Source organism: Trichechus manatus, unplaced genomic scaffold (genome assembly GCF_000243295.1).
Source record: "Trichechus manatus latirostris isolate Lorelei unplaced genomic scaffold, TriManLat1.0 scaffold00068, whole genome shotgun sequence".
NCBI lineage: Eukaryota > Metazoa > Chordata > Mammalia > Sirenia > Trichechidae > Trichechus > Trichechus manatus.
The window spans coordinates 9,365,515-9,382,442 of NW_004444004.1; the positions used below are offsets into that span (position 1 = coordinate 9,365,515).

The window sequence follows — 16,928 nt, forward strand, 5'->3', positions numbered from 1 at the left end:
AAGTCCTTTAAATAAGGAAAAGACAATCTCTTTAACAAATGGTGCTGGCAAAACTGGATATCCATCTGCAAAAAAATGAAACAAGACCCACAGCTCACACCATACACAAAAACTTCACTCAAAATGGAACAAAGGCCTAAATATAAAATCTAAAATGACAAAGATCTTGGAAGAAAAAACAGGGACAACACTGGGAGCTCTAGTAGATGGCATAAATAGTATAAAAACCATAACTAACGATGCACTAGAAGAGAAACTAGATAACTGGTAGTTCCCAAAAATCAAATATTTATGCTCATCAAAAGACTTCACCAAAAGAGTAAAAAGAGAACCTACAGACTGGGAAAAAATTTTGTCGATGACATATCCAATAAGGGTCTAATCTCTAAAATCTAAAAGACACTGCAACACCTCAGCAACAAACAGACAAATAACCCAATCAAAAAATGGGCAAAGGATATGAACAGGCACTTCACCAAAGAAGACATGCAGGCGCCTAACTGATGCATGAGGAGACACTCACGATCATTAACAATTAGAGAAATGCAAATCAAAACTACAATGAGACCATCTCACTCCAACAAGGCTGGCACTAATCCAAAAAACACTAAATAATAAATGCTGGAGAGGTTGTGGAGAGACTAGAACACTTATACACTGTTGCTGGAAATGTAAAATGGTACAACCACTTTGGAAATGGATTTGGTGCTTCCCTAAAAAGCTAGAAATAGAAGTACTATACCATCCAGCAATCCCACCCCTAGGAATACATCCTAGAGAAATAAGAGCTGTCACACGAATAGATATATGCACACCCATGTTCACTGCAGACTTGTTCACAATAGCAAAAAGATGGAAACAACCTAGCAAAAAGATGGAAACATCAAAAGATGAATGGGTAAACAAATGATGGTACATAAACACAATGGAATACTATGCAACGATAAAGAACAATGACGAATCCACAAAACATCTCGCAACATGAATGAATCTGGAGCATATTATGCTGAGTGAAATTAGTCAGTCACAAAAGGACAAATATTGTATGAGACCACTATTATAAGAACTCAAGGAAAGGTTTAAGCACAGAAAAAAGCATTCCCTGATGGCTATGAGTGTGGGGGAGGGGAATTCACTAACTAGATAATAGACGATAATCAACTTCGGTGAAGAGAAGGACAACACACAATACAGGGGAAGTCAGCACAACTGGACCACAGCAAAAGCTAAGAAGTTTCCTGGACATGTCCAAACACATTGAGGGACAGAGTAGCTGGGGCTGGGGCATGGGGACCATAGTTTCAGGGGACATCTAGGTCAATTGGCATAACAAAGTTTATTAAGAAAATGTTCTGCATCCCACTTTGGTGAGTGGCGTCTGGGGTCTTAAAAGCTTGTGAGCAGACATCTAAGATACATCAATTGGTCCCATTCCACCTGGAGCAAAGGAGAATGAAGAACACCAAAGACACAAGGAAAATATTAGCCCAAGAGACTAAAGGACCACATAAACCAGAGACTCCACCAGCCTGAGGCCAGAAGAACTAGATGGTTCCGAGCTACCACCAATGACTGCCCTGACAGGGAACACAACAGAGAGTCCCGGATAGAGGGAGAGAAAAGTGTAGGGCAGAACTCAAGACTTAATGGTCTGACAGAGACTGGAGAAACCCCCAAAACTATGGCCCCCGGACTCATTGTTAACCCAGAAGTGAAACCATTCCTGAAGCCCACTCTTCAGATTAAGATTAGACAGGACTATAAAAAAATAATAATAATACATGTGAGGAATGTGCTTCTTAGTTCAATCAGATACACGAGACCAAATGAGCGACTCCTGTCCAGAGACAGGATAAGAAGGCAGGAAGGAACAGGAACTGGTTGCATGGATAGAGGGAACCCGGGGTGGAAAGGGAGAGGGTGCTGTCACAATGTGGGTACGGCAACAAATGTCACAAAACAATCTGAGAATAAATTTTTGAATGAGAAATTAACTTGAGCTATAAACTTTCACCTAAAGTACAATAAAAAAAGAAGTCTTTGAAGTGTTTACAGAAAAATTCCTAAGCTTTCTTTTTTCTCACAGTCGTTGCTATGCTTGAGCCCATTGTTGCAGCCACTGTGTCAATCCATCTTGTTGAGGATCTTCCTCTCTTTCGCAGACCCTCCACTTTACAAAGCATGATGTCTTTCTCCAGGCACTGGTCCCTCCTAATAACATGTGCAAAGTACATGAGATGATGTCTTGCCAACCTCACTTCTAAGGAGCATTCTGGCTGTACTTCTTCCAAGACAGATTTGTTGGGTCTTTTGGCAATCAGTAGAATTCAATATTCTTCATCAACACCGTAATTTAAAGGCATCAATTATTCTTCAGTCTTCCTTATTCATTTGTCAAGCCTTCATGTGCATATGAGGCTATTGAACATACCCTGGCTTAGGTCAGGCACACCTCAGTCCTCAAAGTGACATCTTTGCTTTTTAACACTTTAAAGAGGGCCTTCGCAGCAGATTTGCCCAATGCAATAGGTCATTTGATTTCTTGACAGCTGCTACCATGGTGTTGACTGTGGATTCAAGTAAAGTGAAATCCGCAAAAACTTCAATGTTTTCTCCACTTATGTTGCTTATTGGTCCAGTTGTGAGGATTTTTGTTTTCTTTATGTTGAGGTGTAATCCATACTGAAGGGTGTAGTCTTTGATCTTCATTAGTGTCATGGATTGAATTGTGTCCCCCAAAAAATGTGTGTAGCAACTGGGCTAGGTCATGATTCCCAGTATTGTATGATTGTGTTATCTGATGTGATTTCCTTATGTGTTGTAAACTCTACCACTATGATGAGATTATATGTGATCTCCTCCTGTGTTGTAAATTCTATCACTGTGATGAGGTTATACTGATGAGGTTGACAAGATTAGTGTCTTAATGCAATCTCTTTTGAGATATAAAAGAGAGAAGCTAGCAGAGACACATGGGAACCTTGTACCACCAAGAAAGCAGTGCCGGGAGCAAAGCACGTCCTTTGGACCAGAGGTTCCTGCGCAGAGAAGCTCCCAGACCAAAGGAAGACTGATGACATGGACCTTCCTCCAGAGCCGATGGTGAAAGCGTTTCCCTGGAGCTGAAGCCCTGAATTTGGACTTGTAGCCTACTGGACTGTGAAGACAATAAATTTCTCTCTGTTAAAACCATCCACTTGTGGTACTTCTGTGAGAGCAGCACTAGATGACTGAGACAATTAGTAAGCGCTTCAGGTCATCTTTGGCTGTAACAGTTGATGCATAAATTTGAATAATAGTTGTATTAACTGGTCTTCCTTTTAGACATATGGATATTATCATATCATTGACAGTGTTGTACTTCAGGATAGATCTTGAAATGTTCTTTTTGACGATGAACTTGCAATGCCTTTCATCTTTAATTTGTCATTCCTGGCATAGTAGACCATATGATTGTCCAATTCAAAATGGCCAATATCAGTCCATTTCAGTTCACTAATGCCTAGGATATCAATGCTTATGCGTTCCATTTCATTTTTGATGATTTCCAGTTTTCCTAGATTCATACTTTGTACATTCCAGGTTCCGATTATTAATGGGTGTTTGCAGCTGTTTCTTCTCATTTTGAGTCGTGTCACATCAGCAAATGAAGGTCCCGAAAGCTTGACTCCATCCACATCATTAAGGTCAACTCTACTTTGAGGAGGTAGCTCTTTCCCAGTCGTATTTTGAGTGCCTTCCAACCTGAGGGACTCATTTTCCGGCACTGTATCAGACAATGTTCTGCACTATTCATAAGGTTTTCGCTGGCTAATTTTTTTCAGAAGTAGACCGCCAGGTCCTTCTTCCTAGTCTGTTTTAGTCTGAAAGCTCAGCTGAAACCTGTCTACCATGGGTGACCCTGCTGGTATCTGAATACCGGTGGCATAGCTTCCAACATCATGCAAGCCACCACAGTTCAACAAACTGACAATCGTGTGGGGAAATGAGGAGTAGGTGTATACAATTTATAAAATATAACAATTTAAAAACATGGGAACATGTTTCATGACATATAGTAATTTTCAATTTTACTTAACAATAAAGTCACATGTTAAAACTGGAGTTATTTAGCTGTGAATTAAGCCTACCTACCAGCACTCCACATTTTGTTGTGGCTTTAATTTTGGCTACAGTATTCCTCATCTGGGAAGCAACAACTCACTTTTTTTTTTTAGTCTGGTTAAAATTACCTCCAAAACAACGTCAACTGCTAGGGCTGTGGTGGTAATACAAAATTAAGAATGTACCCTTTAAGTTAATTATCTACAATATCAGGCAGACGTTTAAAATCATGCATGTAAAGATTATCTGAGTTACAAGAGCAAACACTTATACATCTTAAGGGAAAAAGCAAGGCACAAAATTACATATGTATGAGTATGTACATGTAATGCATATATATTTACATGTAAATTTGCATATTTATCGTGTAAATTTTAACAGTATAAATTTTTTTTTACACAGAACAAATGACTAGAAAGAAGTACACAAAATGTTTACAGTGATCTTTGATCATTTGGGTTTTTTTTTTTCCTTTTTCTTCTTTTTTTCCCACAGGTTTGTGGTTTCCAAGTTGCCTACAAAATCTTGAATCAAATTTATAATTTAAAAATTATATTTTTAAAGAAGAAATAGGCGCTTGCCCTAAATATTACTGGAACATATATTTAGTTACTTAGGGAACAATTAATTACCAACCAAACAATACATTATGCTTCTTTTTAAAAAAAGACATAACCTAGCAATAGAAAATACTTTATTCCTAAAATTATCTGCTAGTAACAATATGATAACAGAACTCCTTCCCTAAGGATTTTAATCTTTAAATCAAGATAATTTGTTATTGTACGCTGCAAAGGAGATCTGCTTAAGGAAGAATGAAAAAAAATAATAAACCCGCTGCCGTCAAGTGGATTCCGACTCATAGCGACCCTATAGGACAGAGTAGAACTGCACCATAGGGTTTCCAAGGAGTGTCTGGTGGATTCGAACCGCCGACCTTTTGGTTAGCAGCTGTAGCTGTTAACCACTACGCCACCAGAGTTTCCAAAGGAAGAATAGTTAAGTATTATATAAATTTATAAATAATTCTTTACAGAAATATCGTAGTGCTTAATCTCCTTTCTGTTGTTGTTGTTAAGGGCCGTGGAGTCGGTTCTGACTCATAGCGACCCTATAGATCAGAGTAGAACTGCTCCATAGAGTTTCCAAGGAGTGCCTGGTGGATTTGAACTGCCGATCTTGTGGTTAGCAGCCGAGCTCTTAACTACTATACCACCAGGGCTTCATCTCCATTCTAGGTACACATAATCTTTTATGTTGCTATCACTGCTCTAGATAGCAATAATTACCTGTTTATTCCTTTATTACCAGTCTATTTACTATTTTAAAAACCTGAGAGACTGAGAATGATCTTTGGGTCAGTTGATTGAAATAATTGGCCAGACAAGTCATCACATATTTGTTTTTCACACAATCTCAGATTTAGAAGGAACTGCAGAGGTCGCTGAATCTAACCCCTTGAAGATATTCATATTTCCTCCAGGAATATTCACCTAGCTTCTGCCTGCATAATTCCAGTGTCAAGTATTTCAGTTTCTAATAAGGTAGCCTATTCCATTGTTCCAGTTTTCATTGTTAGAAAGTTTGTCTCTTTATGGTGCTGAAATCTGCTTTCCTGTAACTTTCATCCACTTGGGCTAGTGCTGCCCTCTAGTGTTAGATCGAATAATAAACTTGAACCATCTTCCGTAGGTGGCAGTCGACTTCCATAGAGATTTACAGCCTCGGAAACCCTATGGGGTCGCTATGAGTCGGAATTGATTCGACAGCATTGGGCTTGGTTTTCAGTTTTTATCGTTGTTAGGTGCCATCGAGTAGTTTCCAACTCATACTGACCCTATGTAAAACAGGAGGAATCATTGCCTGGTCTTGCACCATCCTCACAATCGTTGTTATGCTTGAGTCCATTGTTGCAGCCACTGGGTCGATGCATCTCGTTGAGGGTCTTCCTCTTTTTCCCTGATCCTCTACTTTACCAAGCAGGGTGTCCTTCTCCAGGGACTGGTCCCCCCTGATAACATGTACCAAGTACGTGAGACCCAAGTCTTGTCATTCTCGCTTCTAACGAGCATTCTTAGAAGACAATTATTATGATCCCTGAAATTTCTATTCTTCAAGCTAAACATTCAGCTTCTTCAATGCTTCAGTGCTGCTTCATGACTTAAATCACGTACATTATTTAAACCTCCTCACCAATGGAATTTCTTTTTCCCTGGTTTCAATCTATTTTGTCAGTTAAAATATGGTGCCCCGCACGGAAACAGAACTCAATGTGTTTTCTCCCTTAGACTGGATATTTCTATTGATGCCAATAGGAACAGGGTTCCTAGCTGAATGTAACATACTCTAGTCCTTTAATCATAGAAGAAATTTATTGAGAGTCTAGTGGGTAACTCAAGGAGTAGCCAGGAAGCCTAGAGAACCAGGCTCAGGAAAATGAGTAGGAGCCAAGAGAGGAGAGAAATTCAGAATTGCAGATAAAATCACACCTTAAAAGCAATCTGATGAGACCACCACTGCCAAACAGTAGACACTGTAACTTGCACTACTATCATTGCTGACCTTAGGGACTGGCTGTTGCAGTTGCTGCTGTTGTGGCCAGAATGAATTCTACACTGTCCCTCCTTCTTTGTTTTACTAACACCAGATTTCATGTAGGGTGTGTCTGACTGGCTAAGTCTAGGTCATATTTTTCTTTTCTTTTCTTTTTTTTTTTATAAAAATTACAGCTGATTTTTATTTTATCATCAACAGCCATTCTTTAAACATGAGCATGCATATGTAATATTGTACGCACACATCACAGTTTTTAACATTAGTTAATAAAGGTTAAACACACAACATACATCCTTACAAAAAAAAGGCAAAATGCAAACTTAAAACATTAAACGAAAGTCTTACTAATTTTTAGAAAGTTTGTGTTGGGTACCATTTTGGACAACACAGTTAATTTAAACATTTTCATCTTGGCTGAACACGAAAAAAGTGGCAGTATAAAATAAAGTCATTGAGGGTTTTTAAATAGCAGAATAGGCAGTTTTGCCATGCAGGAGAAACAATATTAAATATTAGTTTTTAAAAACAATCCACATTTAGAAATATTTAGTTCAAGTCATAGAATTTTTCTCAGTGGAGACCCCAATGCAATGCATAATTAGCTGCCTTAGATGGCCTGTTTGAAAGGACACTGTCCCTTCCAAGTATAACTTTACTGATTTTGGCACAGAAAAGAAGTCTTAAGAACAAGAACATGATTGAAAAAGAGGGAGGGGAACAGAGGAAAGAAATAAAAAGCAAGAATAAATTAAAAATTAACTGCAATCACTAAAAGACTGCATTCTCAGTCATTGTGGAATAAAGTCTTCTTTCTACAGCAGGTGCTTATTCCAGAACTGTTATTGCAGCATGGATTTAACTTGCTTGGAGGTAGTGTCATCATTCAAATGTTTTTGTTGTGTACTTGAGAGCATTTAGAAGACCTTCTACACTATTTGGAGGTTGGTCCTTAAGAATTTTGATACAACATTTCATATCAATTTTTGAAATTTTGGCAAATTCTCCCACTGGCTGTTCGTAGTCATAGAGTATTATGACGCTCACCATTACCCTCAAGCGAATGACACTGTCTCTTCACTTGTAAATCTGTTTCTGTATTCCAGTGTTTCAGGCATGACTCTGCACACACTAGCCATGGTGCTTAAACAATCTGTGTATTTTCTATTGGTAAATTTTATTCTCTGATACTTAAGGTTTTCAGCATTGGGGCTGCTTCAGTATAAAACAAAGACATTCGATTTGCCAATTCATTATTTACTTCATTTTCTCCTGCTGGAACACTGTTAATCCTCATACGACTCAATGTTCTTCTATAATAGCTGAAATCATTCTGTATGGCAGGATTTGTCATCTTGAGTTCATCAAACCGGAGTGTGAAATGAAGAATTTCTGGCTACTTCCGGGCAACATGGTGCTATAGTCAGAAGCACCATGCTGTCCCTCCGCAGCAAAGATCAGAAAAACTAAGTCAAACAGAGTCACACGTTAATCCTGAAACCCTTAGCATCAAATGAAGAGATAAAGAACTCAGTCAAGCACCAAATGGAATAAGAAAGTAACCGAGAACAGAGAGCGAGGAGAGATATGTGCATCCCCTATCAGCTACCACAGCACGGATCTGCCATCTTGGACTCCTATCAGAGATCAGCTAACAGGGGGTATGAGAAAGCAGCTTCACGCAGCTTCCAGCAGGAGATAGAACAACTGGTAGCCAGCGATATAGGCTTTCCCACCCCCCACCCTTCTTCATCCCCACTTAGCCTCCTCTGCTTCCTGCAGCCACAGTCTCTTGGCTGAGAAGAACCACTTTCACCCTGGTGTCACCTGGATTCCACCTGCCCGCACTGGCCAGCTCCCTGAGTGCCTTTTGTTGGCTGCTGGTGTTGCTTTTTTCTGCCTGTTTAGATTTCTTCCTTACCTCTCACCACCTCCCCCTCCTTTCTCTCAAATACCTGGCTTTGTGAGCCATATTTGCTGCTTCCTGCAAGGCTGTGAAACACAACTCAACTGTGAAACTGCTTCCTGGCCCGTGCCGCCACGCTGGTGGGACCCCCGGGGCTTTTTTGTTTGTTTCCTCTGATTTGTTCTGTTTTGATTTGTTTGTTTGTTTTCTTTTTCTTTTCTCGGCTTGGGAGCCCCTTCTAGCCAGGCAGTACTACACAGCTTGGAAGCTACTCCCTTACTCTGAGCAGACACAGAGGGACATCCCTGAGGGCATTTCTTTTTTCTTGTTTTATTTTTTCCTTTTTTTTTGGGTTTCTTTGTTTAGTTTTCTTCTCTCTCTTATTCCTTTTTGTCTTTCTTCATTTCCAGTTTCTCGATTTATTCATTTTTTCTTTTACCCTTTTTCTTTTTTTTTATCTTTGTTTTTCCCCATTTCTCAGTCTCTCATCTCTCCACTCCAATAGCAAGCTCTCTTAGCACTTTTTTTTTGTTTATGTGTATATTTTTGAAAAATGAAAAAAAAAAATCCACAAGCAAAAGGAACTCAGCACAGGAGAGTAAGAGGAACAAAGAAACATCAGCACCGCAAATAAAAAGCACTGCAAAATGCAATCCCGCTCCTAGGAATATATCCTAGAGAAATAAGAGCCGTCACACGAATAGACATATGCACACCCATATTCATTGCAGTACTGTTCACAATAGCAAAAAGATGGAAACAACCTAGATGCCCATCAACAGATGAATGGATAAACAAACTATGGTACATACACACAATGGAGTATTATGCAAAGATAAAGAACAATGATGAATCTGTGAAGCATCTCATAACATGGATGAAACTGGAGGACATTATGCTGAGTGAAATAAGTCAATCACAAAAGGACAAATATTGTATGAGACCTCTGCTGTAAAAACTCATGTAGAAGTTTACACCAAAAAGAAACAATCTTTGTTGGTTACGAGGGATGGGGGGAGCTAAAAAGACAGTAGATAAATGGTAACTTTGGTGAAGGGTAAGACAGTACAAAATACTGGGGAAGCCAGCACAACTTGTACGTGGAAAGGTCATGGAAGCTCCATAGACACTTTCAAACTCCCTGAGGGACTGAATTGCTGGGTGGAGGGCTGTGGGGACCATGGTTTTGGGGAACATCTAGATCAATAGGTATAACACAGTTTATAAAGAGAATGTTCTACATTCTACCTTGGTGAGTAGCATCTGGGGTCTTAAAAGCCTGTGAGCAGCCATCTAAGATACTCCACTGGTCTCAACCCTTCGAGAGCAAGGGAGAATGAAGAGAAAAAGATATAAGGAAAAGGTTAGCCCATAGAACTAATGGACCACAGCTACCACGGCCTCCACCAGACTGAGTCTAGTACAGCTAGATGGTGCTCAGCTACCACCACTGACTGCTCTGAGTGGGATCACAATAGAGGGTCCTGGACAGAGCTTGAGAAGGTTGTAGAACAAAATTCTAACTCACCAAAAACAAGACCCGATTTACTGGCCTGACAGACGAGAAACCTCGAGAGTATGGCCCCCAGATACCCTTTTGGCTCAGTAGTGAAGTCACTCCCGAGGTTCGCCGTTCAGCCAGGGATTGGACAGCCTCATAAAACAAAACGGGACTAATGAGGCACAGCAGTCCAGGGACAAGGACTGAAAGGCAGGAGGGGACAGGAAAGCTGATGATAGGGAACTCAAGGTAGAGAAGGGACAGTGTTGACATGTAGTGGGGTTGTTAACCATTGTCATAGGGCAATATGTGTACTAATTGTTTAATGAGAAACTATTTGTTCTGCAAACCTACATCTAAGGCACAAAAAAGAAAAGAATTATCTATGTGAGATCAAATTAACAACAGCAACTCAAAAGGTTTGATGGGAAGCCTGGGGGGCAGTGAGTTGAAGATAATGGCAATGGAATAATTTGGAAAAGGATAGTGAGAATAGCAGCACAACTGGAAGAATGTAATCAATGTCACTGAATAGTACATGTAGAAACTTTTGAAATGGTGTAACTCTGGCTATGTATATTTTCACCAAAAAATAGGTCCTCCAAGGTCGAGAAGGGAGAGTGTTGACATGTCGTAGGGTTTTGTTAACCAATGTCATAAAACAATATGTGTACTGACTGTTTAATGAGAAACTATTTGTTCTATAAACCTTCATCTAAAGTACAGTAAGAAAATTTTAAAAAAATATGGACACGTGAAAAAAAAGAATTTCTGCAAATTGTTTTGCAAGAGCCCGCTCTCGCTCTAGGTGTTGCGTGGGAGAATATGGGATGCTTATCAAGGCTCCCAGAAGACCTTGCAGTGCTGCTTCTAACTGCTGAGAAAATTAATAAAATTTCTTTAATTTGACTGCTAGTGGAACAACTGCACCCCGTGCCTTCTCTGGCAACTTCTCATCTGCTGGATGCTGGATTTCCCCTACTATTTCACGGCCAGCTCCTCTATATGACTCCAAGTCCTCCAAGATGCCTTCTGCATCTTTTCATACTATAGCCACCTGATTATAAATTTCCTTCTCAGGTTCTGTAGGCTGGGCATCTTCAGCCAGTGCTGGTGATTCTGTCCTTGTCCCTGTATCCTGCTCTCGAGCCTCCAGACTCTTTCAGCCCAGCTCCTCTGCCCTCCACGAGCCGCGGGCTCCTCAGCGGCGCTAGGGTGAGCCCCGGGCCCGGGCCGGAGAGGGGAGAGGAGGCTGCTGCGAGACCAGCAGCCCCCCCGCACCTGGGCCTGTGGCGGAGCCGCAACAAGCCAGGCGGCGGCAGCAATGGCAGCTCTAGGTCACATGCTTTTGCTCTAGTTTCACAGGACGTTTCTAGGTCTGTAATGGAAGACAAAAAGGAGCTCTGGTGGCGCAGTGGTTAGACGCTCGGCTGCTAACCGGAAGGTTGCAGGCTTGAACTCACCAGCTGCTCCACAGGAGAAAGATGTGGCAATCTGCTTCCCTGAAGATTTACAGCAATGGAAACCCTATGGGGTAGTTCCACTCTGTCCTATAGGGCCGCTATGAGTTGGAATCTTCTTGACAGCAATGGGTTGGTTGGGAATGCGAGACAGGCTCTGCCTCCTAATAAGACTCTAATGGTGTGATTTCCACAGATAGGAAGGGACTTTATTTGCTGAGCAGTCAAAGTAAAGACAAATGTCCACTCCAAAAACTAAAGGGTCGTTTGACATATTTTCTTTGTTTTGACAACCACATCCTACTGCTGACTCTTATGAATTAACCAGCTCTCAAAATCACCTTTTTTTTTTCACATGCACTACTCTTAAGGCAGGTTGTCCATGTAGTTGTTACTTCTTGAGACATTTGTGAAACCCACAACCTCCTCTTCTGAAAACTTCCCCCTAGACACACACACACACACACATACCCACATACACACACACAAATGGGTCCCTAAAGCTATGTTTTTGTGTATGATGCTGGTCACATTTAATTGGTCAAAAAGTAGATGTCCCCATCTCAGTTGGGACAATCAGATTCTGGACCATTCAATTGTCAGTGTTTGAACAAAGATTATATAAGGTTGGGGAGGAATGGCCATCTTAAGGCTCTGTACCCAAATAGGCAAATAAACCTGGTCTTTAGAAAAAGAGAAGGAGAAAAAGAGAAAGAGAAACTCTGCTACCTGCTGCCATCTATTCCAACTCATAGTGACCCTAAAGGACAGAGTAGAACTGCCTGTCTTGGGCATCTAGTGCTCCTACAACAGAAATACCACAAGTGGATGGCTTTAACAAACAAATTTATTTCTTCACAGTAAAGTAGGCTAAAAGTCCAAATTTAGGGCATCAGCTCCAGGGGAAGTCTTTCTCTCTCTGTTGGACTTCTCATCAATGTTCCCCCAGACTAGGAGTTTCTCTGTGCAGGGACCCAGTCCATAGGACGCACTCTGCTCCCGGCACTGCTTTCTTGATGGTATGAGGTCCCCCTGTCTCACTGCTCACTTCTGTCTTCTATATCTCAAGAGATTGCCTCAGGACACAATCCAATCTTGTAGATTGAGTCCTGCCTTACTAACACAACTGCCACCCATCCTCCCTCATTAACATCATAGAGGCAGGATTTACAACACATAGGAAAATCACACAGTACCAGTAATCATGGCCCAGCCAAACTGACACACACATTTTTGGGGGGACATAATTCAATCTATGACACTGCCCCATAGGGTTTCCAAGGTTGTAAATCTTTATGGAAGCAGACTGCCACATCTTTCTCCTATACAGCAGCTGGTGGGTTGGAACTGCTGACCTTTTGGTCAGCAGTCAAGTGCTTAACCACTGTGCCACCAGGGTTCCTAGAAGAAGAAACAGAGAGAAAGAAAGTGTTTAACCCCAATGGCTTTCCATTCATTCCTTCATTTATTCATTTAAAGTATATATATCAAGCACCCATTATGTGCCAGGGCCCTGGTGGTGCAATGGTTAAGAGCTTGGCTGCTAACCAGAAGGTTAGCAGTTCGAATCCACCAGCTGCTCCTTGGAAACCCTATAGGGCAGTTCTACCCTGTCCTATGGGGTCGCTATGAGTCAAAATCGATTCTATGGCAACCTTTTTTTTTTTTTAATGTGTCAGGCACTGTTATAGATGCTGGAGATATATCAGTGAGCAAACCAGCACCCACATACCACCTAAATTAATATTTTGCATGTATTTATCATCTTCATCAAACTGTATGTTCCTTGAGAGAAAGATTTATTTATTAATCTTTATGTCCTAGTACTAAGTAGTTACTTAAATGCAACAAATACTTAAATAATTTACATTTAAAAAATCTCTTCAGACATTTATGTTGTGATTTCTGTAACAACTTGAGCAAGTTTTCAGGCTTCAAAGTTTATAAATTCGATTTTTATTTCCTCTGAAGAACTAGTGGTGACCATGAGATTTCTCTAACATTTTAAAATAGCATATATTGAGCAGTATTGAGGAGATAACAGAAACAATTACATTTTTCTTAAGAAATGTCATGGGCACACCTTTAAACAGATCATCAAAAAGCAGGTGGCACGGGAAGCTTGTGAATGGATCCTAATTGTTAGATTTGGGGTGGCTGTTGGAATTTGAGAGAAGCAGAGAAGTAGGCCATAAAGTCAAGAACATAGGTGTTATGCGCCACAAATGGCAAAAGCAAAGAGAAAAAAATGGATCCTCCTAAAAGCTATAAAAGTCAACCCACCAGCTGCTCAATGGGACATTTTGTTGACGTTTTCACTAATGGTACAAAAGCAGTGGTGTGTAAAACTGCAGAGCCCTGGCACAAATCTAGGCAGTGTCACCTAACTGTACTAGGAGTGACTGTATTTTTCTTCTTCTTCTTTTAAATTTTGTTTTAAACATACACAGCAAAACATACGCCAATTCAACAGATTTTACAGGTATGATTCAGTGACATTGATTACATTCTTAAAGTTGTACCAACGTTCTCACTCTCCTTTTCTGAGTTGTTCCTCCCCCATTAATGTAAACTCACTGCTCCCTAAGTTTCCTATCTAATCTTTCCAGTTGCTGTTGTCAATTTGATCTCATAGAGATAGATAGATCTTGAAAGAAGAGCACAACACTCAAGGCAGACATTTTTTACTAGTTAAGCTAAACTATTGTTTGGTTTTAAGAAGACTTCAGGGGATATTTTTGTTAGTAATTGTATTCTTTGCTACCATGCACTTCCAGCTAAAAAAGAAAGTTTCTCTTAATAATGTCCTTGATGAAGTAGTGAAAATATTTAAATCTCTACCCTAGAGTACATGTCTATTTAATATTATGTGTGATGAAATGAGAGGAACCCCGGTGGCACAGTGGTTAAGCACTCGACTGCTAAGCGAAAGGTTGACAGAACCCACCAGCTGCTCTGTGGGTGAAAGATGTGGCAGTCTGCTCCAGTATATATTGCAGCCTTGGAAACCCTACGGGGCAGTTCTGTATGTCCTAGGAACGCTATGAGTTGGAATTAACTCGATGGCAGTGGGTTTGGTTTTTGATGATGAAATGAGAAGCATTCAAAACAATTCTGCTGCATATTGAATGAATTATAATGGTCATCTTGAGGAAAAGCACTTATGTGATTGACTTGTGACCTGAACCAGCTACTTTTTTCATGGAACACCATTTTTTTACTTGAAAGAATGACTGACAGACAAACTATGATTATTCAGACTTGGTTATTGGGCATATATTTAAAAATAAATAAATGAAGTAAACCTGTCACTTAAAAGAAAACTTCTAACAGTATTTATTGTCAATGATGAAATTTGAGTTTTCAAGTAAAAATCAGAATTTTTGAAAACTTGTATCCACCACTGTAAGACCGACAGCTTCCCAAAACTTAAAGAGTTTTATGATGAGACTGGTGGTGATGTTAACAAATGTGATTTTTTGATATTGTCGAATGAAATGTGAACTATTATTTTCCAAATGACCAATGTGTGATGTTACAAAATTAAAGTACAAGATGGACCAATGGAGAGGACAAAAAGTTCACCGATATGGTTTTAGATTCCACGTGGTAACCAACCTTTAAGAAACTTCCATTTCCACTTCTGAGATTTCGTGTAGTATTAAGGAAGAATAGCCATAATTATCTGAAAAGACTATTCTTCATTTTCCAACTATATATATATGTGTGAGGACGGATTTTCTTCATATACTTCAACCTAAGCAACATATTGCAACCCATTGAACACAGAAGCCGAGAGGAGAATCCAACTATCTTCTATTGTCAGACATTAAAGAGAACTGCAAAATGTAAAACAGTGCCAATCCTCTCACTAATTTTTTTTTGAAAATATAATTGATTTCATAGAACATGTTAATTATATTAACACGTAATGGGTTTGTTATTTTAAATGAATTAATAAATGAATTTTTTGAGGAAAAAAGTCAAGGGTCAAAAAATTATTGTGGCTGACTAGGTGGTGGGGGTACACAGAAGTGTACTTTTAGGAAGAAGTGGGGAGAAATAGGCAAGTTTTTCGTTTTGTTTTTTTTTTTCTGGTGAGCCAATTTCTGGCAAACTGGTGAGTGGTATTTGCCTAGCTCCGCCCCTCGGAACCTTAGCTACAGCGAAGGGCTAAGGCGGTGATTGGCGGACGAGATTGGTTAGGCCCCTACGGAGCACGTAGGGGGCGCCATACACGCCCTAGCTCAGAGCGAGGTGCGGTTACACTGAGGAGATGGCTTCGCTTTCAACCATAAAACTTTCTAACAAGGTCCTGGCGGACCCCAAAATTGGGGAAAAGATGGCCTTTTTAGATATGTCTCTGGGTAAGTATATCCAGAATCCCTGGTTCCGCTAGTCTGGGCTCTTTGGCCTTGAGCGGGAGACCGCGGAGTATAGCAGGGGTGGGCTAGAAGTGGCACTGCGATCTACACATCCCCTGTCAGAGAGGCTTCCTGCCTTGGGCTCCCGCGCAGTCCTCAGCCCCCATGAAACCCCATCCAGCTCAGCCCCCTGCCGCTCCTTCCCGCTCCTATTTTCCCGCCATCTCCAGCTCTCTCCCCTTATGTGGGAAACTAAATGAAAGCTGACAGAAATCGTGTGGGGAATAAGGATTTCGGAGTGGGGCCGGGTGTTAGGAATAAAAAGACGGTTATTCAGTGTATTTTACTCTCCTAAGAATTAATATTAGACTACCCACCCCCCAATACATGCGGGGCCACACCCTTCGCGCTGATTTATCGCACAGGCTTTCGGCAATCCCAAACGTATATCATAAATGATGAGATTAGGAATAGAAGAAGCAAGCCTGAGGCTATTTTACTCGATACTTCAGGGGTCCTGAAAGTGGTAACCCCCAGAAAGACTACTTGGAGAAGCAATGGGTGGTTGGTTGGATGGTTAGATGATTGGTTGTTGGGACGATGGTTTGGTGGATGGTTAGATGGTTGATTGGTTGTTATTTGCTTGGGGCCACCTTTTGCCTCTAGTCTCTTACTTCAGACTTCTACGTGGAAAGTGGACTTTTAGGGAGAAAAACCCTTTACCAAGGCCCATAACCCCCACCACTGGCACCACACGCAGAAAAGCTGATTTTGTGCTAATTTCTCTGCTCCCTCACTCTGCCTTAAAAATGGGAGGGGAGAGGAGGAAAAACAAACCTTGTAAATGAGGGGTGAGGGAACAAAGCAGGAAGGGGGAAAATTAGAATTAACGAAGCAGGGAGGCCCACTTTCAGAATGAGGGGGACAGCTAAGCAAGGATGGTGAATCCTAGAAGTAGGGAGAGAAGAGCAAGGAGAGCAGATCTTAGAAATGGAGGCGAAGAGGAGCAAGGGCTATGAAATGGAGAGAATAGAGCAGGG

The 16,928-nt window shown here is 40.7% G+C and overlaps 1 pseudogene; it reads right to left on the reverse strand.

The window, feature by feature from the left end:
• Positions 1-7,681: 7,681 nt before the first annotated feature.
• LOC101350655 (protein FAM49B-like) lies at positions 7,682-11,102 on the reverse strand (annotated as a pseudogene).
• Between the last annotated feature and the right edge of the window lie 5,826 nt (positions 11,103-16,928).